At 46.7% G+C, this 27848-nt stretch overlaps 1 protein-coding gene across 1 annotated transcript in view; it reads right to left on the reverse strand.

Annotated features, from left to right (window-relative positions):
- The window catches only part of LOC147700363 (uncharacterized), a 54158-nt gene extending 26561 nt beyond the window's left edge, over positions 1-27597 (reverse strand). The window contains exon 1 of the mRNA XM_086935730.1: positions 27494-27597. The gene's annotated coding sequence lies outside the window, so the exon portion shown is untranslated. The remainder of the gene's footprint in view (positions 1-27493) is intronic.
- Positions 27598-27848: the final 251 nt, after the last annotated feature.

A 27848-nucleotide genomic window follows, 5' to 3' on the forward strand; every position in this document is an offset into this window, starting at 1 on the left:
CGAAACTTCTACTGCACCAGGTAGCTCTTCTGACTTTGGGAATCACAAGATTGTGAGCAGATGATTGCAGGGTTCTATCGGGCACATACCTCCGATACCATTGCTTATATAATTCTGGACCCAATCCCTGTAATGCTTTAAAGGCAAAACAGAGAGCCTTGAATCCAATCTGTTTTGTATAGGAAGCCAGTGCAACCAAGGAAGAGCAAACGATACAGATTGTTATTTAGGAATGGCCAATAGCAGGCGGGCAGCTGTATTTTGAAGAGCCTGAAGTTTAAGAACTTTTTTGAATATTAAGAAAAAGCGCAGTGCAGCAATCGATTTTTGATAAAATGAGTGCAGAGAACACAGATTACTGTAGATCGTGTGGGATGAACAAGAAAAGTTTCCTCAATATTTTGAACGTAAAAAAAACAAGAAATGATACATATCAAATGGCCTTCAAATGAGAGCTTGTCATCAAAGTAAGCTCTAAGATGTTTTACCTTGGAGACTGTGGAAGGGAGCTCTCTGAACTCTTGCGGCCATCATATTGGTGACCAGAAAGATGTGTATACCTTCCAGTGCAGAAGGCCCTCTGCTGCTAGGGGGTGCCTCCGGTGTGCTAAAGGCAAGCCTTTCTGTGCTTGTATGCCTCTGTTTACTGCCTGAAATGCTGCCTCATTCTTATGAGGTGAGCTGGCTTTTCGTACTTACTCCTCTGAGCATCTACATTCATTGGCAAGAGCTGCCCCGGTCCGCTCTCATTCTCAGGTGGCCCGGTCACGTTTACTTTCCCCACCATCTGCTCAGCATCATATTGTTACAAAATCAAACACCAATATACCATCTGCATTCCTGAAAGTTGTAAAATAATAATAATCAATCAATAGATCATACGGGAGGTGGGATCGCCATTACTCACTGTTGTGACCTTCAAATCCTGCTCTCCTCATACCCAGGTTCTCTACTTCAGCAAGGCATCGCAAGTTCATTACAATGGAACAATAAATCTGTGCAACGAATTCTGCCATATCACCAACTAAACTTTGTTATTACCAAGATCCATGGAATTTACAGCCAACTAAACTTTGCTATTTCCAAGCTCCATGATTTGAAAGTGTTCCTTTGCAAGTTGAAGAACCGGGTTTTAGAACCCAGCAGCGCCAGGGAAAACGCTCGAAGACTTTGGATACCCCTGCCTCGGCAAACAGAGACACGGGACACTTCTCGATGACGTCAAAGACCAAAGTTTATTGGCTGCAACCAGGAACAGAGGTCTACGAAGCACAACACAGGTGGTTCGCTAGAGACTGCACAATTTCACTGAGCGGAGCATGGTCTTTTATGCCAAAAATCACATTCCAAAGTAGCATTGATTACATACAAACTAACCAATCACAGTGTGACATTTCAAAAGTAGCGCATGACGACAATCCCATTTTCCGTTGTCCAGCCCACCAGAAATGACCAAGCACATTCCAATATCCTGTCGGATCAGGCCGGACAAACCCATCATAAAACCTCAACCCAAATCAGTGATTATGTCATAAAGGAAGGAGCAGAAACAGATTAGAAGCAAGATAGAAAGGTGGGAGCAGTGTACTGTAAGCTCAGCAATGTCCTGCTCTTTGATCTTTATCTGACCAGCTGTTTAACAAGGAACTGGCTCAGTGAGGTCAGCCTCGGGCAAGGGAGTCAGTTCGGCCAGGTCATTCAGAAGTCAGCTAAGGTGTACGTGTCCCAAGGACTCGCACGCCGCAGTCATCGGCCTATGTGAGGGCAACCACACAAAATGGCTGCCGTACACAAAATGGAACCTGTAGGTTCAAACGAAATCCCTGAATACATAGTGTTCTCATTGATCGATTAAGACGAAAACACTCGTACACACCGCACTCGTGATTTGCGGTCCGCTGACAACAAAATCGTCTATTTCCGACGACCTTTATTGAACGGGTTTGGAACCACCGAACCACAGACCCTCGAACTACGGAACTACAAAGTTTGCCATCAATGAAGACCACATTACTGTGCTTCAGGACTTTAATTTATGACTTGAAAACCCATAGCAAACACAACAAGATGATGGAGGAAGTGCTGAAACTTTTCAACCACTCACCCCCGTCACAGATCTGGGTTTAACCCATTGTTCTTTTGCTCACTATGCCACCCCAGTTTGGACCAAGCCATATCCAAATCTGTTTTGACCCTGCTCCTCATGTGAACAGTCCAGCCCGACTGCTAGGCCGGGTCCACCCTGGACTGGAAACAAGCATTCTGGGACCAGTTGCCGGGTTTCACCCCTCATCAACCAGGCTTGCTTTAATCCAGTGTTACAACGAGCAAGGGACCCACGTCTGGACATACCTTGGCCACTCAGGGGGAACATAGCGAACACAACAAGATGATGGACGGAGTGCTGACAATTTTCAACCACTCACCTCCAGTAACAGATCTGGGTTTAATTCATTGTTCTTTTGCTCACTATGCCACCCCCTGTTTGGACCCAGCCATGTGCAAATCAGTCTTGACCCTGCTCTTCATGGGAACAGTCCATCTCGAACTGCCAGGCCAGGTCCTTCCTGGACTAGAAACAAGCATCCTGGGACCGGTTTTGTGGCCTCACCCCTCATCAGCCAGGCTAGTTTGAATCCATTGGCACAGCAAGCAATCACGTCTGTCTGAAATCTTCTACTCCACTCAAAATATAGACAGACTTAAACTTCAATCTCAACAACCCTAACATTAACCCTTTCCATGCTCATGACGAGCTCAGCTCGTCATGAGGCACAGTGGAGCTGTGCTGATGACGAGCAAAGCTCGTCATGAAATGATGTAAATCTGAAGTCTTCAGCACCGGAGGGGAAAATGTGCAGCAGCGATGTGGTTAAGATGGTCATTTTCTTGATTGCCTATTCGGTACAGACTACCTTGTGCACATTTAAATGCCTTTCCAGCTCTCGTGTCAGATCATTTTACTGTTACATTGGTAGTCATCTCCTATCCTTTGCAAATAATATTACTGTTCCTGTCATAAATCTACCGTAAACTGGAAAAAATTGGATGCCTCTCTTTTTCAAAAGCTCTAGACTAAAGTAATTTCCAATCAGATATGGACTGCAGTTGATGTATATGTTTTTCTAAAATGCTTAAACAAACTCTACCCATAATTCACATTCATATTATCTTGCAATCACTTTCAGTTGTTGGATTATGCCAGACTGCACAACTCGTTTGCAGTTGTTTTATCACTTTGTTGTTAATAGCAATACCTTACAAATAAACAAGTCAAGCGAAACCGAGGCAAAAGTACCGGCCTGGCCACAACCTCTCTCAAGAATCATGCTGATATACAAATAAAGTGTACAGGAGAACCAAATGGCCGCAGGTAAAATTACGACAAACCAGGAAGAGAAGACCCTGGATCTCAGATATACTTAGATTTCTTTTTGCAGAGTCTGTACTATAAACTGCCTGCTCTGTGGGTGCACAATAGTCCATGCTGCTCTGCCATTCATCTAAAGAGGGAGGTTCAGCCTGACATCAGTGGCGCGCAATATCAAGCTTGCTTATCAAGATTCCCAGCCCTGCATGCGATCTTTGCGCCCTGGAAGAAGACCAGGCTCTCTTATGCCCAAAACGGCAACTTTAGGTTCAAGGTCACGTGGCTTGTGTGCCATACTGGCCAGGGTATACATGGACAAACTCAGATCACATGGTAAAATGTAGCTGGCGTGGTGAGGGGGATTTTGTATTAGGTGCAAGCCAGGCGTCTGCTGCTAACCATCTTCCACACCTTGTCGTAAATTGGCCCGGCCGCGTTAGCGATTAGCTGAACCTACACGTTGTCCTCCTTAACTTGGCTATATACGAAAACGCCATTTTGAATGTTGCGGCGGCCATCTTAGATCATAAGCGGCCTCGTGGCCGGTGTGCCCTTTAGTCCGTTGTCCGTACCACTGACCACTCCAGTCTGCCCAGCAACAGGCTATTTTTAGTACTGGTCAAGCCGCACATGCGCAGTTCTAGCTGACCAGTAAGCCTTCAGGAATGTGCACTAAACTGACCAGCGGAGTTGTGCCCCCTCCAATGAGCTGGCAGTATTCCAAAACATGACCATATATGTCCTTAAAATGCGTCTTAACTTGTGCCGCCTATCTTTTATTGCCCCAAAACTGTATATAAAACGGGGTCACACCGGTGTTCGGTGTGATACCTCTTGCATTACCGAAGGGTGCTGTTTGAGTGTACCACCACCCCATGGGGTCTTAATAAACTTGTTCTTTGCCTTTTACAGTTTCCGTGCCAACAGTTCTTGAGTGTAAGTGGGTTATCTCCGGAGCGTGTAGGCCTTGGGAACCCTGATTTACTTCAATTGGCGACCACGAAGGGACTCATCGGCGACTCGGATGCCCGAAGGAGAGGTCGTGACGAAGGCTTGGAAACTCGCCATGGGCGCGCGCTGCCACGAGTGACCCGAGTCTTGGCTGCCACGGTGTCTTTTCCTTTCCTTCCGATCTGACCTTCCAGGTGGCGCCGGTCTCCGACTGAGTTTTCGAGTGTCTGCATCGCTGAGAAAGTGCCGTTTGGCTGATTTGGCTTACAAGACCTTGGCAGTTGGAATCTGGACATTTGGGAATTTGGGTAAGCTTTGTGTTCGGTAAGGTAGTCTTCGGACGCTTACTGAGGTCCTATGATTTGTGTTCGGTAAGGTAGTCTTCGGACGCTTACTGAAATTCTGTGATTTGTGTTCGGTAAGGTAGTCCTCGGACGCTTGCCGAAGTCCTACGATCTACGTTTTGATTTGAGTTAGCTAACATTGTGAATTTGTGATCTTTGAACTTATATGTGTAGTGCACTTCACATAGTCAGGCATGTAGAGATGTTTCTCTAACTTTGTTTTTTTCCTCTGAGCGGCACAATCGTGTGAAGTACTGTAAGTGCCATTGTGTGTGGTGTCACGCTTTCGTGATACTTTTCGAACATGCCTGTTTTCAGCACACTCCGAGGAATGTGCTGTCTTGGAGAAGGTACCTCAATTAGGTTAGCAGAAGCACAGCCGGCTCCCCCAGAGGGAACTCCAAATCGGGAGATGTACATCAAATATGGCCTTCCCCCTATTATGTACAGTAAATTATGGCATAAGTATACTAAGGCCGATCCTGAATTGCAATGGCCTCTACACGGGTCGTTCGATTTACGTAAAGTACAATTTGTAGAGCAATGTCTGTTTCAACGCAGGTCTAGACAAAACATGTTTGATTGCGTGCGAATGTGGGAGAAAGCGGTGCGTGAGCGAATGAAACGTGAAGTTGCCTTGGCGGACAAAGAGCAGCGCAAGGCTGCTCGGGATAAGGCTTTACAGCTTGAGGAAAAGGAGGCTCAGGAGAAGAAAGAAAGGGAGGAGCGGGAACATAAATTGCAAACGACTGGTCAATTTCCTATCCGCCGACCACTTTATCCTGTCCTTAATAATGAAACTGATGATTTTTCTTTGTTAGATCGGTCACCGCCTCCGTACGTTTCGCCGACGGCTCCAGCTGCGGATTCAGAGGACGATGCACAGGATAAGTTGGGCCAGAAGGGTATATCCGCTCTCAGGTTTACTGCGGAGAGGTCCGCTCATTTACGCAGTTGGGCTCGTAAAGTGAATAAGAATTGTGTTACTCAGGAGCAGTTGTTAACAGAAAAGAAAGCGTGGTCGGATCTTGAATTAATGTATTTTCTGTCCAGTTTGGCGGATGAAGTTGTAGGCGCGTTTCGTGAACTTTCTGATACGTTAGAGCCTAAATCGTTGTCAGTGTATCGTGAGAATTTGGCTAAAGGTGATTTTGATCTTTCAGATGTTGACGACCTATTCAAGCAACTGATCAAGCTGCGGGATGAGACAACCAGATTGCGGGAGGAACGGAAAAGGAGGCAAAAGGAGTCCGAGTCGGGGAATAATGGGCAGATTAAGGAGTGCTCTCTCCGTGGTTCAGATAAGAGTTCTGCATTGCATGTTATGCCTATGCGTGAAGCCGCGCCTTTGTATGTTCCACCTAGAGGGGAAGGTACGGATGATGACAAATTGTCGAAGGATGCGAAAGGGTATTTTGTGTATAATTGGGTATATACGCCGTGGAATAGAGCAGATGTCATGGCATTGAAAAATTCTTTACCCGATCTTCGGAAGAATCCGGCGGCATTTTATGAAGGGGTGGAAGGGGCTATATCGTCTTGTGTGATGACTCTTGTGGATATAGATTTGTTTTTTGGGCTAATTTTACCACCTGATATGTGGAGGCAAATTCGTAAAAATAATGATGAAACGATATTGGGGGGAACATGGAAAGAAATAAATGCTGCAGATTTAGATAGAGAACCAGCATGTAAGCCTTGCCAGCTCATTCTAGACCTTCCGGCAGCTATCTTGACTAAATTAAAAACGCTTGTTCCCTCTAAAAAGATTGATTGGACCATGTTAACGTTGTGCAAGCAGAAACCCGACGAAACGGTCTCGCATTTCTTTACATGCTTCGAGGAGGCATTTCATGATTACAGTGGTCAATCTTTAACTGACGATACGGGTCGGCATCTGTTTGTAGATAAGTATGTGGCTAATCTCCTACCAGAGATTGCAAAGCGATTGAAGTCGAGTGAAAGTTCCTGGGCCACGGCGACCCCTGCGTCCTTGTTATCTATGGCTCAATACTATGAGCGGCAGGAATTGGAGGCTAAAGAAAGTGTGGAGAAAAAGGCGAAGGAATTGAAAACGAAGGTGATGTTGGCACAGGTTCGGGGGACACAGGGTAGAGGGAACGATAGAGGTAGACGGGGTGGAGGAAACGCGTCGTATGGTCGTACGGACATAGCGGAGGATCAGTGTGCTTATTGTAAGGAGTTTGGGCATTGGGCCGAAGATTGTCCGGTACTTCGTGAGCAGCGTAGTCAGCGTGGTCGAGGAGGTGGAAGGTCAAGAGGAGGTTATACGGGAGCGAGAGGTGGCGGAAGTGATCGCGGAAAGGTTGAGGAGAGGGGCCGTGGCCAGGATGAACGGAACACGTTTGATAGGCGGAATCAATATCAGATTTTGGAGGGAGAGACTGTGGAACACCAGGATTATGTGCATGCATAGGACTGCGTAGGATGGGGTAAGGAATCAGTTGAAGTGCCGGTAGATCAGCAGGGTCCATATGTAACAGCGGGCATTCTGGGTTCTACTGATCAATTTCTAGTCGACACAGGAGCTACTCGTAGCGCTTTGTCGAAAAACTTGGTTCCGAGGGCTCCCCTGTCTGGCGAAATGATTACGTGCGTAGGGTTTGATGGCACACCCTCCCCCAGCCCATTGTCCAAGCCCCTTGCACTATGTCTTGACAAATACTTTAGTTTTGGCCAATTTTTGTTATCACCCCATACCCCAGACAATATCCTGGGTATTGATTTGCTTAAATATTTTCGAGCGACAATACGTTGCGCTCCAGAGGGAGTGCGGGTTATCCTGAATGACAATTATCCTGACCCCGACAGGTTTTATGCTATTTTAGATATTCCAGCTTTGGCCTCTCTACCGCATACGTTATGGGCGACCTCAGATACGGATGTGGGAGAGATGCGTATTCCACCAATACACATTACTGTCAAGGAGGGGGCCCCTCTACCACGAGTGCCACAGTATAAGATTTCGAGAGAAGGTGAAATTGCATTGACACATATTGTTCAGGATTTGATTTCTGCAGGGGTTGTGGAGGAGGTCCCTTATAATGTTTGTAATAGTCCTATTCTTCCGATTCTTAAGAGAGACACTGACGGCAAGGTCTATCGATTTATTATTGATTTGCGAGAGATCAACAAAATTGTCATTCCCCAATACCCGGTGGTGTCCGATATTACGACCTTGCTTACCTTGGTTCCACCGACAGCCACCACCTTTAGCGTTATTGATTTAAAGAACGCGTTCTTCTCCATCCCTGTTCATCCTGATAGCAGATATCTGTTTGGCTTTACGCTCAATAATAAATCGTATAGATTTTGCCGTGTTCCCCAAGGATATACTGAAAGTCCTAGCATCTACAGCCAGGCTTTGAAAAGACAGCTGGATTCTTTTAAATTGCAGTCTGGTGTTGCGCTCACCCAGTACGTGGATGACCTTCTGCTTGCCGCTGATTCCTATGCACAATGTGAACAGAGCACACTTGCGTTGCTTTCCTTTTTGGCACAAAACAATCATAAGGTTTCCAAGAAAAAGCTTCAATACTGTAGACCCCAGGTGACCTATCTCGGTCATCTGTTGTCTAAGGAGGGGCGTGCATTAACATCTGATCGAATTCAAGCAATTTTAGACACACCAGTCCCCCGCACGCAGAGAGATGTACGTGCCTTCATAGGGTTGACGTCCTTTTGTAGGCAATGGATCATGGGTTTTTCACATATCATAAAACCTTTGCTAGCATTACTGTCCAAAGCTACACCAATGCCCCTTGAGTGGACAGATGAATGTCAGAAGGCTTTCGAGCAGTTGAGGCAGGCCCTTTGTTCTGCACCCGTGTTAGGTACACCAGACTACACGAAACTTTTCACATTGTACGTGCACGAGAATGATGGGTGCGCATTGTCAGTATTAGTACAATTACATGGGGATAAGCAGAGACCATGTGCATACTTCTCTGCCATTCTGGATCCTGTAGCGCGAGGGTTGCCTGGGTGTTTTCGAGCGGTAGCAGCAACAGCAGTGGCCATACGACAGAGTGAGGGAATAGTGTTATCACACAAACTGTTGGTGTTAGTTCCTCACGCAGTAGATGCCCTGCTAAACCAAACAAAGACCCAATACCTCACGAGTGCACGGCTAACAGGATATGAGTTGACACTCTTGGCGCCACATATTACACTGAAAAGATGTGCTACGTTGAACCCTGCCACTTTATTACCCTATCCGGCCGAGGAGGGTCAGGAAGATAAACATCACGATTGTGTTTTCCTGACCGAGGAACAGACAAAGGGTCGTGTCGACTTACAGGATGTGCCACTTCCAGATGTGGATGGGGAACTGTGGGTTGATGGATCGTGTTTAAGGCTGCCAGATGGTACGACTTCCGCAGCCTATGCGATCACGACGCTTAAGACAGTGGTAGAAACAGCTAGGATACCACAAAAGTCGGCTCAGGCAGCAGAGCTGATAGCCTTAACAAGAGCCTGCGAATTGAGTACCGGTTTATGTGTGAACATATATACGGACAGCCGGTATGCCTTTGGAGTGGCCCATGACTTCGGACTACTCTGGAGAGAACGTGGGTTTCTGACATCACACGGAGAGCACATTATGCACGGAGAGCTAGTGCGTGATCTCCTAAATGCGTTGCTTGGCCCTAAGAAAGTAGCGATAGTGAAGTGCAGTGCCCACAAAAAGATCACGGATAAAGTGGGCCAAGGAAATGCCTTTGCAGACAGCATAGCAAGACAAACGGCTATGTCCCGAACTAGCTCCCCCATGTACGTGATACAATCACAGGCTGAGCGATGGAGTGACGCTAGAGCAGAAATACTGGATATTCAAAAATCAGCTACTGAATCTGAACTCGCGGCATGGGCAGCAGATGGGGTACTAGATGACGAGGGTTGTTGGAGAAGCAAAGACATGGAGAAGTGGAAATTGCCTGCGGCTTACTTACAGGCGATGGTCCAGATGACACATGGACTGGCCCATGTCGGAGCTCTTGCAATCACTCGGCTTTTAACACGAGTTTGGGAACATCCCGAGATTGCTAATACTGCAAAGAGAGTAGTGCAGACCTGCCTGGTATGTTTGCAACACAATCCTGGAAAGGGGACCCATACTCCAAAAGGAGGGTTCGTTCCACCTTCTGCACCATTTGAGGTGCTCCAAATGGATTACATCCAACTCGAGCGCTGCAATAACCTGAAGTATGTCCTAGTGGTTTTATGTGCTTTTAGCAAATGAGTTGAGGCCTACCCCACGAAAGACAACACAGCTTTGACAACAGCTAAGGTGTTGCTTAAGGAATTCTTTCCTCGCTTTGGAGTTTGTAAATTTCTGTGGAGCGATAATGGGCCCCATTTTGTTGGAAAGATTGTGGAATATGTACTGAAGGGGTTAGGGATTCAGCAGAAGTTCCACGCTGTATTCCACCCTCAGTCAGCAGGTCTGGTCGAGCGGTACAATGCGACGTTGAAGCTTAAGCTGGCCAAAATTGTGGCGTCTACATCGTTGAAGTGGCCCGATGCCTTGCCGCTAGCACTACTCTCTCTTAGATCAGTACCCCACTCACGAACTGGCCTTACGCCCTATGAGGTGGTGTTTGGGCGCCCTATGAATATCTGGGGGGTGCCCAAGCCGCGATTAATACATGATGTGCCTTGTGTTATGATGAATGACTATCTGGCACGATTAACAAATGATTTACTCTCTATTCATCAACAGGTTCGAGAAGCGCTCCCTGACAACTCTACTGGAGAGGGCCATGATCTCCGCCCTGGTGACCACGTGATGATTCGCTCGTTTGAGAGAGCAAGCAGTCTGGAGCCCAGGTGGAAGGGCCCCGAACAGGTCCTCCTTGCAACCCGCACCGCTGTACGAGTGACAAACAGGAAGCGGTGGGTGCATTCGACACATTGTCGCCGTGTCTCTCCGGATCTGGTGACTCCTGCTGTGCTGACTGATTACAAAGAGATCTTGGAGAAAGAAAAGAGCCCAGCTGTGACGCCGGCCGAAGTTGAGGGAGCCTTCCCGGACCAAGCTGCTGCCGGACGAGAGCGCTACAACTTGCGTCCTCGATAAGAAGATTTTTTTTTGCATTTTAAGACTGGTTGGTTACCGCTCCAGGTTTGTGAAACGGAAACCGGGAATTCCAAGGGGGGGGGATCAGTTCTGCCAGTGTAGCGACACCCGTCTTGGCCCGGAGAAGAAAACAACGGCTACCTCGGAGTTCAGCACCGTATTTTTCTTTTTTTAGGTATACACGCACGTGTATCTGAGACGTTGTGAACAATTTGTGCTATTTGAGGCTTTGCACGAACATTTCTGAACTATGGCATCAATGGCATCTCGTGATAAGAAAATATTGGGTGCCTTTCTCTTCGTCCTGACTATTGTGGTGATAGCTGTCATAGCCTGGGTAGTCGAACTTGTGGTGCCTGTACGTGAACATTTGCTGCCGACTACCCCGGCTCCGTCTGAACATTTTCATTTTACACTGCCCTTTCATGAAGAACGACACCGACAAACGTATTTAAATAACAGCTTCATTCAGATTCTTCACCACACACATAACATGACAAATACCTCAAATTGCTGGGTGTGTGGGATGTTGCCAGGACACCAGAAGAGAGGGGGCACCCCACTTATTCCACTCCCGTTTTCGCATAATGGATCATGCAACGCTTGGTACACCCTCCTCTTTACTTTGAGATGGCCAACAAAAGGGGGGGGTGCTTTTCCGCTTGAATAAAGTATGTTCCCATGACAAGGATGGGTTTCCACGGGCTGAGGGCACTCGATTTGAATGGGAGGAGTATAGGCCTGATAATGTGTCTGCCCCACGTGTATACAGCAATCAGCGGAACATTAATGTATCTAGTGCACATGTTATAAATGTCATTGCTACAAAAGCCGATTTATGTATTAGGAATAAGGGCTCGATTGCAGTGGGGAAAAGCGAATGTAACACTACTCTCACTTTTGATAGCCCGAATGGCATTTCATTTGTTGCATCACGAAATACGTATTTTATTTGTGGAACGAAGGGCTACCATCAGCTTCCATTAGGGTGGTTGGGCACGTGCTACGTATCGTTTGTGTTACCTCCTGTATTCATTGCCCCTCCAATGTATCACAATGATTACACCTTGTATCACGACTTCGTTCTGAATAGGGTTAAGCGAACTGTTGTTCTGGATGACATTGACCAGACAGACACTGCATTGCAACAGTATGTGGACTTCAATCTAGGACTATTCTCCTTTGTGGGGGCTGCATTGAACAGCCGGAAAATAAGACGACTGACACGTGTTGTCGAGGCTGTAGCGAATGACACTGCCATTGCCCTGGGGAATATTACTGAGGAACTACAGATTTCCAGGATTGTTACGCTGCAAAACAGGATGGTGTTGGATGTCGTTTTGGCTGATCGTGGGGGGGCATGTAGAATTATCGGAAGCAGCTGTTGTGTATATATTCCGGACAATTCTCCATCCGTTTATGATGCCATCTCCAAGCTTCATAAAATTGCAGCTGAAATACACCCGGACAATGGAACTTGGACACTTTCGGGATGGTTCTGGTCCATGCTTGCTACTTGGGGCTGGAAACTGTTAACGATTCTGTGTGTACTTGTGGGAGCTATGTTTTTTATATGCCTATGTATTCAATGTGGCCCAGTTTTATGTTCAATGTGTTTATCAGCTTGCATACCATCAAGACGAGCTCTTGCCCATGACAAAATGATGCTTCACAAAGAGGTGACACAAATTATGTTGATAGACATCGAGGACGAGCATCCTGATTATGTTCACTATGAGGTAGATTCAGCTAAACGCTAAAAGGGTCGTCTGTCGTAAATTGGCCCGGCCGCGTTAGCGATTAGCTGAACCTACACGTTGTCCTCCTTAACTTGGCTATATACGAAAACGCCATTTTGAATGTTGCGGCGGCCATCTTAGATCATAAGCGGCCTCGTGGCCGGTGTGCCCTTTATTATTATTATTGTTATTATTTATTTTTATAAAGCGCATAGTCACCCGGAGGTATCCCAGCGCTGGAGAACCCTAGAACAGTAAAACTGAGGACCGAGGCTGAGTTCACGGGGAGGGCAAAGGAACTAGGGAAAAAGATGTGTCTTTAATAACTTCCTGAAACGCAGATATTGAGGTTCGAGACGTAGGTCACGAGGAAGGGAGTTCCAAAGACGGGCCGCTTGTACCGAGAACCGTCTTCCTCCTGAACGAACTTTCCTAAATCTTGGGGCGTTGATGAGATTTTCTGCGTTGGAACGGAGGGATCTAGTGGCTATGTAAGGGGTGATAAAATTGCGAAGGACTGGGGGGCCTTGGTTGTTCAAAGTTTTGTGCACAAGACACAAGGCTTTAAATTTAATTCTCTCCCTTATGGGGAGCCAGTGAAGGAGTTTGAGAGCGGGTTTGGCCGATGATCTGGCCGGGGTGTTGGTAATAATCCGGGCAGCAGTGTTCTGAATTCTCTGCAGTTTATTCAGAGTCGCTTCCGGTGCGCCCAAATAATCGCATTACTATAGTCTAGTCTTGATATAATAAGACCTTGGACTAGTAATTTTTGCGATTTAGGAGGAAGAAGGGGCAGGACTTTCCTCAAGGATTTTAGAAGACCAAAGCAGGTCCCTACAACCTTCTTTGCTTGCGGGGCGAATGAGAGTTCAGAATCTATCCATACACCCAGACTTTTCACCTCTGTCTTTGGGTCTGGGGGAGGACCTAGACAGGTTGGCCACATGTCCAGGGGAAGTGAGGTTCCTTTTGGGCCGAGTAAAAGGACCTCGGTTTTGGTCCCGTTTAGTTTTAGGGCTGATCTATTCATCCAGTGATGGACCTGCGTGAGGCAGTTGAGGAGATCAGCTTTCTGTTGTTTGGGATGGGACAGAGACACCACTAATTGTGTGTCGTCAGCGTAGCTGATGACACTCACTGCGAAAGGGGTGATAACCTCCTCCAATGTGGACATATAGATATTAAATAATGTGGGGCTCAGGGAGGAGCCCTGAGGCACACCACATTGGAGGGGCATTTCGGAGGAGCGGGCGTTCTTCTCCCAGATCTGATAAGATCGTTGTGCCAAGAAGGATGAAAGCCAGGATAAGGCTGTGCCTTCCAGTCCAACTCTTGCCAGTCTTTCGATGAGGAGTTGGTGGTCAACGGTATCGAACGCTGCGCTAAGGTCGAGGAGGATCACTGCCACTGATCCTCCCCCGTCCAATAGCGTTCTGGCTTCCTCTACCGCCGCCAGGAGGGCGATGTCCGTGCCCTGTCCTGGTCGGAAGCCCGTCTGGGAATTTTTCAGTTTGTTATTGGCCTCTAGGAACTGCGAGAGTTTCTTGTTGACAAGTTTTTCCGCGATCTTACTAACTCCTGGGAGTAAGGAAATGGGCCTGTAGTTCGCCAGGTTCTCAGGGTCAAGAGTGGGTTTCTTCAGTAAGGCTTTTACCACCGCCTTCTTCCAGCTCGGGGGCACAACTCCCTGTTGGAGTGAAGTATTAATCAAATGAGTGAGGGAGGGGATGATAGAAGGGGCTACCTCTTTAAGGATCCGAAGAGGAGCAGGATCTCTGGGGGAACCGCTCTTCATGGAGTTGAGCGTCGTCCGTACTTCGTCTATCGTGACCTGGCCCCACGTGGACAGACCAGTAGAAGATGTCGGACATGGGAGAGCAATTTCTCCCCTCGGGCTCGAGGGAGGAATTGAATCCAGGATTAGTCGGATTTTGTCCTGGAAGAAGTTAGCCAATTGTTGGCATTTCTCCTGGTCGGCTTTGGGGTCGGAAGGAGGTCCCCGTCCTTGTTCTGGAGGTTTTGAGAGCTCTTTAAGGATAGCGAATGCTTCCTTCCCGGAGCATCCCGCTTTCTCTATTCTCTCCTGAAAAAACACGCTTTTGGTTTTGCGAATAGCGGTTTTATAAGTTAGAAGAGAAATGGAATAGATGTTTTTATTGACTCCTGATTTATCGCGTCTCCATGAGCGTTCGGTTTTTTTACACTCTTGCCGTAGGGCTTTAAGCTCTGGAGTGTACCATGAAGCAGGGGATATCCTTTTAGGCTGTTTAAAAGTAGTGATTTTTGGAAGTATAGTGTCGAGAGACGACGTGATCCAATCACTGAATTGTTTGTCGGCCGTATTAGAGTCAGAGGAAAGCTCGGGAGTGGAATCTGTAAGAGAAAGGGGCCATTTCTCAGATGACAGTTTGTGCCATTGGCGGTCGGTAACCTGGGTTTTAGGGGTTAGGTGACTAGGTGTGGGAGTTTCCCAGAAAAAAGGGACCAGGAAATGGTCAGTCCATGGAAGGGTCACAGGAGGATTGGTGGTCATCGTTGCTATATTGGTGAAGATGGGATCCAATAGATGGCCCTTCTCATGGGTGGGCTCGTTGTTCACTAGACATACCTTTAAAGATGTAAGGTCGTGTCTGATGTCCGAGGCTACTCGATCCATCGGGTCTAGGAAGTGGAGATTCAGATCACCTAATATAAGGAAGTTGGAAGTGGAAGAGGCTAGTTGGGAAATAGATTCGAATATGGAGTTGATAAAATTGCCTGGAGCCCCAGGGGGACGGTAGGTCAGAAGCCCTGCCATGGTGAGGGCTGGAGAGATTTGGATGGAAAACTGGCCACACTCACAGTCCTCGATATCAGCGTTAGTCATCCTACAGATGAATTGTTCCCTGTGGATTATGGCTACCCCGCCTCCTCTCCCTTTAGGTCTATTTAACGCTTGACAGAGATAACCTGTGGGGAGGGCTGTGACGACGTCCGGGTCGGTGTAGTCAGATAGCCATGTCTCCGTTAAGAACAACAGGTCAAGATCCTGATTCTGAATTAAGAGATTTACTTCGGTGGCGTGTTTAGGGAGGGAGCGGCAGTTGAGGAGTCCTGCTTTCAAAGCAGGTATGGTGGATTTAGGGGGGGGGGGGGGGGGGGGGAGTCGGATTGCAGTGTGGGCAAGTCGAGAAGGCCTTACCTGCAGTGACCGTGTGGTAGCAGGCCAGGATGGTTTTAGGACGTAGGGCGCATAATGTATCAGCTGTATACATCACTCGATCCTGAGGGCTTGCCTTTGGCGCGCCTTCGGCGCGCTGACGGCGCGCCCGCTGCGCCCGTCCGCTGCGCGTCCGGTGATTGCACATTTTTATGGGGCTAAGGAGGGGCGGGTGGGCGTGGCCTCAGGTAGGCGTGGCCTTGCTTCCTCGCCGTAAATGGCGGCGGGAAATAGTTTTCCTGGGTTTGATCGTTGCAGCGAAGGAGTCGCTGTTTAAGCGTGACTCTAGCCCGCTCTGACTGCTTGCCGGGTGACTGCTTTAGTCCGTTGTCCGTACCACTGACCACTCCAGTCTGCCCAGCAACAGGCTATTTTTAGTACTGGTCAAGCCGCACATGCGCAGTTCTAGCTGACCAGTAAGCCTTCAGGAATGTGCACTAAACTGACCAGCGGAGTTGTGCCCCCTCCAATGAGCTGGCAGTATTCCAAAACATGACCATATATGTCCTTAAAATGTGTCTTAACTTGTGCCGCCTATCTTTTATTGCCCCAAAACTGTATATAAAACGGGGTCACACCGGTGTTCGGTGTGATACCTCTTGCATTACCGAAGGGTGCTGTTTGAGTGTACCACCACCCCATGGGGTCTTAATAAACTTGTTCTTTGCCTTTTACAGTTTCCGTGCCAACAGTTCTTGAGTGTAAGTGGGTTATCTCCGGAGCGTGTAGGCCTTGGGAACCCTGATTTACTTCAATCTGACAGGGGCCGTTGGATGTCCTGTGCAGGTAACTGCACTAAATTACTCTTCGATTCGAGGGGAATGGCCTGGTACTGTGCTAACATCGCTACCTACTGTCAATCTTTGTCATGCAGCTCACCTAGATTTCACTCCCAAACTGCCCTAGTATTGACTTTGTTTGAATGTAAGGAGTAAGGACGTATACAGTCTAGAAATATCCTTGCATTCCAGGGGTTCAGTTACCAATTTGGCCTCCAGATGGTTAAACTCAGGGATAGTCTTCCGAGCCTCATGATGTGCAGAGTGCGTGGTGGAGCTGGAGGTATGTGAAAAACTGGGGTAAGCGTGAAAAACTGGGGTCAGAGTAACTTGTACGTCTGTGCGAGTTGCTCAACAGATTTTATCAGGTCATTATACCACATCTCACTAGTGAGACATCCTAATCAGATCCCAGGATTTAAAGCTTACAAATCTTCCGACCTGACGCAACTGAGTCCCATACCACAGAAAAGTCACATTTGTCTCCTTGCCCAGCCATTTATTGTACTTCAGCGCCTCACACTAGAACAGCAAATGAGTTATTGGAGGGAGAGAATGGGATGGGCAGCTCTATAGTGAGTGTAAGGCGCCATGCTATTCTGAGGTGTTGAGTTCAAGGTGCAACGCCGGGCATTTGCTATCCCAGAAGAACCAGTCTCCTGTTATCATCTGCACTGCCCAGTTTAAAGGCTTAAATCAAGAACCTCCCAGACCCTTCAAATATAGTCACAGTGTACTTCCATGAGACCTTGGTAGTTTACTGCCCCAAATTTACCTGGTACTTATGGCCTAAAAGTAGGAAAAAAACTGGCTGTAAGATGCAGGGATAATCCTGCAGGATGGACAGAAAACAAGTATAAAGCCATCCGTCCCGACATAGAGATGGGTAGGAGGGGCATATGTCCATATTAAGACAATAACCTTGCAGCACAGCGCCATGATTAAGGTCCCAGGCCCTTTGTTGATTCAGGGTGACCTCTGTACTCATGTATTTAAACTGATATTCAGCTATCTGAGAGGAATACATGGTGGTGAAGGCATGGCACCCCACACCTGTCTAAAGGTGGATTTTTGCCAGTTAACCATCAGTTCAAAGGCCAGTCCAGAGGCATCTGTGTAAACCTGCAACATATGTCACAGTCTCCTTGCGAACCCTCTAATTGTTGTTGGAACGGTCAGATGTCTGCGTAGAGGGATAGTGAATCTTCTGACAAATCAAGCCAACAGAACCCTATTAACTGTGCACCGCTTCTATCCACTCTGCCATGAGTTCAACAGTGAGGGCGAAGAGGAGTGGAGAGAGGGGACATCCCGGCTACATTAAACAATAGCCCATGATGCAGAACCTGGCTTTGAAATGCAGTTATAGGTCGCCGCCCGTGCTAGCTCTAATCTTGTGGTAGTCAGTCTTGCTTTGACTGCAGTGACGGTTCCTTGAGGCAATGATCTTCAGCTTTGTTTCATCAAGGAGATTTTTGAGCCTTGGCTTTTCTGCATGGCGTTTATGGCAGTCACCAGTACTACCAACTTTCTTACACTTTACTGTAGAGCTGAAACAAGATGGCTACTGGAGCTGGTCAAATCAAGGTATCTAGTGAGGGAACAGCATCCAGAGCTTAACGCAGCTCTATGCTCAAAGAAAGGTTACTCCTTAAAATAACTTCTATCTATTTACTCAGCATGGAAAATAAAGTGGGCAATGGGTAGAAAATGCTTCCATCATGACTTAATTTGATATTAAGCACCACAGCTCCTAGTCAGAGCCAAGGCGGAAACATTTACATGGAAGTTAAATTCTTTGGGTATTTTGACACTTAGGTAGTACACTAACAAAGAATTGCTACCAGTTCTGCAATAAGAATATATTTTATTAAATGATTTCTGGTTTATCATGTCATGAACCTTCGTATCTAAACCACAGGAGAATGATGCACAGAGCTGCCAGTTAAGCAGCATCTACATCTAATTAGTACTCAGACCACGTTCATTATCAGCTTCTAGGCACAGAAAATCGTGTTTTGCTCTTCTGTTTTATGCAATTAAATTAGGCGCTATGAGGCTTTTGTGCTATAACTCGATTGCAACATTCACAATAACAACAAAACTGAACTAAGATGTTTTGACCCTGCGCCCATGTTGCTCTTTTTTTGCAGTGATGTTCCACATTTGTATTTGATGCTGTATCTGTGTAAATACCAAGGAGATTTGGTTGTTTTGTTAAGTTACGAGAACTGTAAAGTGCTGTATTGGCATTAATAAAGCCTTTCAGCGCTAATGGGCTTGGGACCCCTCATGCCCAAGCCTGTCACAGACTGCAATTTGTTTTTATATCTGAGTAGAATCATTAGTAGTGCAGGTTTGGATAATAATTTGTGCACATATGTGACAGTAATTTTGTAGCTCTACTTTCATGGAAGTATGAAGTAAACCATTCCCATGACATACACCACATTTTGATATAGGCTGTGCAGCCAGTGTTGAAGAAATTGTGATGAAATGCACTGCTGTACCACAATTATTTCAAATCTTTCTTTGGGAGGATGAACCCCCTGAAAATCCCTGCTTTGGGTAAGGTCTGCCTGGCACAGCCTGAAAACATTGGAATATCTAATTAGTGCCCCTTCAGAACCTCTGGGTCTTAGGATATTTATGAAGAAATTGTGCTGATAAATTAACCATTTGACCGAGTGTTTTGAAAATGTTATTTATGTTAATGTTAATGTTGCTTATAAAGCGCAAACAATCATCCTGAGTAGGATATCACGGCGCTATAATGTCTATGGTGGGCGGTAGGCTAATACAGAGTGGTTTGTCTTAATCTGGTTTGGGGAAGAGAAAGGTATTCAGTTGCTTCCTAAAAGATAGGTGACAATCCGTCAGCCTGAGGTTCATGGGCAGCTCGTTCTATTTGGTTGCGGCTAGGTGGGACAAGGCCCGTCCACCCATCCTAGCTCTCTTTACTCGGGTAGTTCTTGCTCTCGCTGTTGTCTGAGACCGGAGGTTTCTAGATAGCACATAAAATTTGATTTTATTTTTTAGAATATGTGGGCCCGTGTTATACAGTGCTCTATGCGTTATACATAGCATTTTAAAAGTGGCTCTTTGTCTCATTGGCAGCCAATGGAGCTCTCTCATGCAGCTCTTGGCTGGGTCGTATTTCCTTTTATTGCAGATTGCTTTTGCTGCAGCATTCTGTACGACCTGTAGTTTGGCAAAAAGATAGTCTGCCATACCTACAAATAGGGAGTTTCCATAGTCCAGCCTGCTCATTAGTAATGACTGGACCAAGTGTAGACTCTTCTGAGCATTTTCAATAATGGAAAGCCTTTGCTGCAGCTTGTTGATACATGGGTTTTCATGGACAGGGTGTTGTCCAGTGTCACTCCTAAATTCCTTGCTGTCACTGTCGGGCTGGGAGGGGTACCCAGGGTTGTGGGTCACCAGCTGCTATCCCATAGCTGTGTATGTCTACCGAACAGCAGTATTTCGGATTTATCTGCGTTTAGCTTCAGACAATGGCTATACATCCAGTTGGATAGTTCGGTGAGGCAGTTCAATAACCTATCCTTTGGGTCATCTTTCTCATCCAAGGTAATCATCAGCTGGGTATCGTCTGCATAAGAACAGATATCAACAGCCCACTTTCTTCCTATCTCTGCCAACGAGGAGACAAACACATTAAACAAAGTGGTGGAAAACTCCTTCAATTTACCTTTTTAAAAGTTGCATGAAGCATTTAGGGCTCTTGTTTACCTCCCACACATTCAAAGTTGGCCAGTCACAACTGGATGACCGGCACCCCCTGCACATTACAGTGTTAACCACTTGGCTGCTATGCTGCTCCTTCAACTTCAATGTAATTTCCATTGAAATCAATGGAAACTCCATGACGAGTTACCCTTGTCATTAGCGGCGAAGAGGTTAACAGGCAAAGTCAGTAGGTCTCCCCTTTACGAGTGCCGAGTTGTTGCCTTTCACAAGGTTTGTCTGTGCAAAATATTGCTCAAAAAGGTAAAAGAAAAAACACAAAATATTGGAGGAAAAGCAAACCAATACCTTATGGTAAATTCAAAACTATACATTAACTTCAAAGTTTTCAATCTCGTGAAAGTCATGGTTTCTTTTTAGGTTTCGAACCTGGCGAGGGGCACAGCCCCTCCCAGTTTGAAAACTTTTGTTTTCAGTAGGGACGTCGGCCCCGCCTCTGCCTCTCATTGGTTAGCTCCATAAATGGAGGCTAGCCATTGGGAGACAGAGGCTGTCAATCGCGTTTTCTCTTGAAAACGCGATTCGGGGGCGTTTCTGGTGCTTTCTTTAAGCCCCGCCCCTTTGTCCCGGGCCGCGCTGCGATTGGCTGCCGGCCCGGGACACCCCGTGACGTCATTCCCGGGCCGCGCTGTGATTGGCTGCCGGCCGGGACACCCCCGTGACGTCAGCCAATCACAGCGCGGCCCGGGACCTGACTTGTCTCTGTTGTTGCAGTCGAACTGGCTTAGCAGATCAGCGTGTCATGCACTTTGCACTGGGCTACTTGTTCTTCTTTGACATCTAAAGGTAGAGCGCTAGTACTTTTACACGTGCGTTGCCTTCTTGCGACTCCGTCTCTGCAACTGCGTATTTAACGTCCCGGAGAAAAGTCTCACAACATTGCTCTGTTTTCCAGACACTTGAGGTCCCTTACACTGCAAATAGTCACTGAAGTTCAATAGGTGTGTGGGGGTGGAATCTGTAATTAAATTTGTCAGGCTAAAGCGAAATAATACAAGTTTCTTCCTCATCCAAGATGGCTTCTCCTAGCTAGTACTTTAGTCCCTTTTCTCTGTTGACAATAGAACTGTCTGACCTCTGACCCTTTCTGTGCTTGAAGACAGCGTGTGCGGTATACAGTGGTTCGTGCTTCAGGATGGCGGCTTCAACAGGACTGGGTTTCCACGAGATGGGACTGGAGGATCGACTACTTAAGGTGCGGGCGGAAAGGAAGTGGAGAGAAGTTGTAACGTCGCCGCTTCACATCAATCGCTTGCGCACCCGAATTGGAATTGTCCCTGGGCCGCCCTTTCTGATCTTGCCATGGGAGTTCTCCGCCTCTTGTCCCTGCGGTGCGTGCTAGTGACTTGCCATGACTGTGCCCCCTTGGTTCACTATCGACACTAAACTGTCCCTTGATTGCCCCTTATAAAATCCCGGCCAGCCCCCACATCAGATCTGACTTTTTTATGAAGCTTCCTACTTCCCAGACCCTGCCACTGAACTCCCCCTCCTAGTGTTTGTTCCCTTACAGCCTCCTCTCAGACTGTCACATTATGTATTTGTTCATTCAGTCGTGCTTTTGTATAAGCCGGGCTCTAGGGTATTCAGAGTGCGCATCTCGAGCAGGGTCGGGCTGCCCTGCAAACAGCGCCTTGACTTTTCTCATTAAGGATTCAACCTGTTTATTGAATCTGGTAATGTCTGCAAACAAGCTTTCCAGGGATTAAAAGAGGGAGGGAGGGAGGGCGGGGGAGGGGGCGGGTGCGGGCCTCCAGCGAGCGAGGCGCCCTCGCTTTCCTTCATGTAGGGCACTGTCACTCACAACCTCTTTTACACTCATTAGCAATTGTGGCCCCCAGGGGTCGGACTGGGGGCCCAAAATCAGTCCTGGTCCTGGAGAGACTGTTCAAAGCAGCCCCGCTTCGTATCTCTCTCGCTTTCTCATTTAATTCTCTCTGTCTCTCTTCCTGTCTCAGACACTCTCTCTCTCTCTCTTTTTCTCTCTGCCCCTCTCTCTCCCTCCTGTGTGCCGCCCGCCCGGTGCCTCACATCTTATAACGCAGCCACCCGATTCGTTCAACAACTGAGCAGCAAGAGTTGCAGCCCCCCGGAAATGCCCATTTGGACAAATAGTCAGTCCTACTCTGCGTGTGGGGATTCCTGCTGCATTTGAATGAGTATGTTTTGCCATGTATTACTTCAAACAAGAATGTGGCGCACATAGGACACGTCTGGCCCTCCCTGTGGGTAACATCCTTGGCAGCTACTTGCCATTAGATTGCTTGATAATATCCAGTCCACACACACTGCCCTCTGCTGGCCAGTGTGCGTCGTGCAGGGTAAAGTGCTTCTGCTATAGCAGTAGCGCTGGAATTAGAGCATCTGGGCTTCTCGGAGCTTTGTAGCATCGTATGTAAGCCATTCATTTCGCGCGCAAGACACTTATTAACGTTCAGGGCGAGGCGAGGCACTCTGTAAATGTTAAGAAAACACAAGCAAGTTACTCGGACAGTGTTTTTAAAAGTACTGTTTAACACCTGTCCTCGGCGCCCTTCCCTGTCTGCTCCTGCGCATCGCTTTCCTTTCTGCATCAGATCTGGAAGCGGCGAGGTCTCTGCAGCATGCCAACATCCCACCTTTAATCCTCAAAAATGATTGTTTGCAAATATGCCCCAATCTCAGTGTGGGGGAAGAAATCCTTTTTTGAGCGCTGTGTGCCCTCCAGTTAGATGGCGAGGCATTCCCACCGGCGCAGCAAAACATAAACTTCGTTCTCCTCAAACAGTAATCAGCAATTTTTCCCAGAGCAAATATTTTTTCCTTGCATCTGTTTATGAATTGCTTTTCACAGCTTGAAATCACATTAGAACTTCATAAACCTCCCTTGTCTGCCTGAAATAACCACACACGCTGCTGCCCTGTGACAGCATCACTCGAGAGATTGTACCAGCTGGGCACGGTGGCTCAGCTGTGCAAACACGCGCCGTGGCTGGGGAAGGCAGCTCACAAATGCCAATATATTCATTCACAGAAAAAGCAAAAAAATCTGATTTTACAACTGCCCCATGCTGCGAAAACGTACCCCCTTTGCTAAAAGCTTGATTGCTCATAGAAGGTCCCATCGGGGAGGAGGCGCTGTGTCGCGATAGTATGGGTCATACGCTCCTTACCCAGCATTCTTCTGGCACTAGCAGGGCAGGCTGCTGCCCCAAGCAGCCCTCATAGCAGGCCATGGAGAGCATTAGCGGGCACAGTTACCACTGGTCTGATAACACGGCAGGTAATAGTGCATGCAATATTACAAATAGAAGGCGGTGTTTCTGCGCCTCTGCCTGGACGCTGTGAATTTTCATGTCTACGATGGGGAATAACATGGAAAAGTTGTATTCATTTACCATTTTGAATTCTAGCCAATTTTATGGACATCATGCAACCCACTTTTTTTCAAATGGATATATCGCCAGATATATTGTTGAAGGCAAAAATGAGAGATTTTGTCTAAAATTAGGATTAACGCCCATTTTGGAACTAAATGAGGGAGTGATGGCTCAGTGGGTTTGTTTTGGTGGGGATTCTAATGCCGAAGGACAGAACGAGGCACTTGTCAGTGATGGCTCAGTGGTTTATTTTGGTGGTGATTCTAATGGGTTTGTGTTTAATCCATGGGATGATTAGAGCGAGTTTTCATTGGTTTGGTGTTGTATGTGGTTACTGGTGGCCCTGCGAGCTTGTGCATGTATGTACCTCTAGGCCCCGCAAGAGGTTCTGGCGGTCACACAGAGGTTTATGCAGTACCTTTTGAGATGGGTCACTCAGAGGTTTATGCAGTACCTTTTGAGATAGGTCATTCAGAGGTTTATGCGGTACCTTTTGAGATAGGTCACTCAGAGGTTTATGCGGTACCTTTTGAGATCGGTCACTCAGAGGTTGGTGCAGAACCTTTTGAGATGGGTCACTCATAGGTTTATAGTGAACCTTTTGAGATGTGTCACTCAGAGGTTGATGTGGAACCTTTTCAGATAATGAGGCTCTTAAGGCTCAGAAACCGTCTCCTGTGAGGTGCCTTCACATGGTAAAGAGGCAAAGCTCCATGGGAGGGATAAACATAGGGTTATGAAGTTGGGACATGAATAAGAAGCAAGCAAATCAGAGTGACGAGGGAAAGCCAGTCAATAGTGAGAAATGGGCGGGCTCTAAGCTCTTCTATGTTCATGGTAATGCACAATATGCTCGCAACAGACCGCGCATGCATTGTCTAGTAAGCTTGACCCAATCATCTTCCCAAGCAAAACTCCAAACGGAATTAAAGGAATAAGTAACTTCTCAAATTCTCCGGAACTTTCGTCGCATGAAATGTGTCAGTCATTAGCGGATAAGGGAAGGAAATATTTGTTGTTAACTAGTGAGTTGCTGAGATCAGTACATGGATCTTTCTACATGTAACTACACATTTTAAAGAACATAACTGGCTTTGGACCTGACGGATTAAAAAGCTGAAAATATGTTTGAAAGAAATTACAAGCAGCCCATTGGGAGATTCATGTCTATTGTACTTTCCACATTTTCTTGCAGCAGGAACAGGACAGAATGGGGCCCAAATACTGAAAAGAGGGCATTTGTGATATTGTGACCATGTAGTATGCTCTACCTCCACCCTCTTACTCATTTTACTTCGATGATCTTCCAAATAACCATTTCTAGACTCTTCCCTCTTCTATCCTTTTTTCATAGCTCTAATTTTTGCAAAGGCGAAACCGTTGCATTGTAAATGCTTGTTTAAATGAGGTTTCACTCAGGGAACTCTGAACAGATTTTAATAAAAATAAGAAAAGTGTCAGAATATAAAGAGAAAAGCTTGCCAAAGCCACCCAATCGTAAGGAATGGGCTGGTACCACCTATGGCATACTTCATCATCAAACTCTCACCCACTGCCCCTCGTGTGAGTGGGTGGGCTCGACGCGGTTTGTTACCGAAGCACTTAACTAAGAAAGAGGGATTTATTTGGAGATTAAAATGGTCCTCTGGAACCTTTCCTGATTTAACCAGAGGTCCTTTGTAGAGATATCCGTTTCATAAGTGTGATCTCTGGCAGCTCAGAATGTCACAGTGTTACTGCTCTACCATTCACAATGTGTGATCTATGGCAACTATCAATGTTACAGTGTTACTGCTCACCCGTTTTCATGATGTGTGATCTCTGGTGGGCTCAGAACGTTACAGCGTTACTACTCTTCCTTTAACGATCCGTGATCACTGGCAGCTCAGACTGTTACTGTGTAGTGATGTCCCTTTCACAATGTGTGATCTCTGGCAGCTCCAAATGTCATAGTGTTACTGCTTGCTCTTCTCACGATGTATGATCTCTGGCTGCCCTGAAAGATACAGAGCGACTGCTCTTCCTTTGACGATGTGTGATCTTTGGCAGCTCTGAATGCTACAGTGTTACTGATATCCCTTTCACAATGTATGATCTCTGGCATGCTACAGTGTTACTGGTGTCTCTTTTCACAAAGGACGTTTTCCTGCAGGGTCTCTAATCTGCGCACGCTCACGCATGCTCAGTAAGCTGTGCCTGGCTTGCTGTCACGAACATGTACGGTTTCCTCGAGCTCTGCAATGAACTGGGCTGGGGCCCAAGTACCCTGAGAGTAAGAAACTTATGTCAGGCCTTGAGCTGGTCCTTCGAAATACTACCTAAACGATTACGCTATTTGAAATAGCACCTTCCCAGAATGACAGACATCTGATGGTCCATACATGGTCCAGATATTTCATGCAAAATTGTACTTGGCATTGTCTCTTACAAAGTAAGACCCAAGGCAATAGCCAATGATCTTAGAGGTGCTTTTAATCAAATATCGAGGAATATTATTCACCTACAAGCAAGTGGGTGGATAATCACCAGCCAAGAAGCAACACTGGTAATAATACCCAATCAATAACAAGTACTTTAAAAGAATGTTGTATTGTTGGGGGCTGCCATTGGAGAGCGCATGATATATATAGCAGTCCAGAGGTTGCTCGTGACCCAAAGGATCAGTCAGTGACACTGCAAGTGCAGACCATTTTCAGAGGCATATATGACGGCAGAGAACCTTATGATCAGTTGAACAGGAAATATTTTTCAAACATATTCATTTATGTCACCATTTGAAACATTCAAAAGATATGCAGTCATTTGGGATTCAAAGCTGTTAAACCAGAAATTGCCAATGCATCAATAGACATGTCCGGGGACACCAAAGAGGGCAATTTATTTGCAGTGTTTTTTCATAAGCCAGTCATTGCTGTCTCAAACGAGTTATCTAGTGCCTTGTAATCAATAAAAACTGCAATGCCATGCATGCAATGAGTAACATAACAGTCATATCTCCCCACCTAAAGTCCATGTTCTCCGACCTTTCACTCATTCTCTCTTGATACTCATTCTAGGCATCAACAGAAATATGTTTAGGAAGAATCACATCCAGATACAAAGCTGTTCTATCTGTGGCAGCTATTAATGGGTTTCCAGAGGAGTCCTTGTCACTGGTACACCATAGTTTCCTGGCCAAAGCCTTCAGTCAGCACAAAAGTGCAATCATGGATTTGCAGCTCTGGTACAGTAGACTTAAACCAAATGCGCGAACACAACTGAAAACAGTGAATTACAAAACTAAAGCCAAGCACTTAAATGATTAACGTTACACCAAGGCATTTGGTACCTGGAGTTAAAGAGAGGGGTTTCCCTTGGCTGCTAGCTGAATAGAGATGTTACTCTCAGAAGGTTAACTAATCAATAAAATGTCTCTTTTGTTTACTGGGTTGGGCTTAATGTATCTAAAATATAACTCAGTAAACAAACGACACTGAGAACATTTTCATATTCCCTGGCGAATTGTGCTCCTGTACGCGGGATTGTGTACAGGATTGGCACCTGGCCACTTCAACCAGGATGACCAGTTGTAATATTTCAAAGCACGTAAAAAACTTGAACATTTGTAAAATCAGTCTCTCCCCCCCCCCCCCCCCCCCGACCCCTTCAAACAAATTCGTAAAACGGTGAATACAAAATGTAATTGCTTCAAAAAGTATCCCAACCTGCTCTTTAACAAACATTAGAGCAAATAGATGCTGAATTGAACTCTTGGCCTTTCCAGGATCAGCCCCAGCTCAGGGTCGGCCTTGAATCAGCTCAGGGTCGGCCTTGAATCAGCTCTGGCTCGCCCTGGTCTCCTCTGCTCTTGACTCTGCTATTTCTCTGCACACACCATCACTCACTTGTTGTGGTTTCCCGCCCCTCATTCCTCCGGTCTTTTCTTCTTCATTTTTTCCGCGTGAACTGAGGCCTGAGACCGGCTCCGAGGAAGGAGGAGGAACAGCACCGACGGCAGAGCAGGATGGAGACGGGGCCAGTGCGCAGGCGCGGAAAAGGCATACTTATGACTGCGCATGCTCAGAGATAAAAACACTGCATTCCGCGCATGCTCACAAAAACTGGTGTTCCGCGCATGCTCAGACAGAGTGATCCATCCAGGGCATAGTTTCATCTGTACTGACAGCTCCAGCAGGGGGCGGGCTCTCACTGGGCCATTTCTGTTGAGTTTTCTATAGCGCCAATTGGGCACAAAGGTAT

The sequence above is a fragment of the Lissotriton vulgaris genome, chromosome 8 (genome assembly GCF_964263255.1).
Source record: "Lissotriton vulgaris chromosome 8, aLisVul1.2, whole genome shotgun sequence".
NCBI classification, from domain to species: Eukaryota; Metazoa; Chordata; class Amphibia; order Caudata; family Salamandridae; genus Lissotriton; species Lissotriton vulgaris.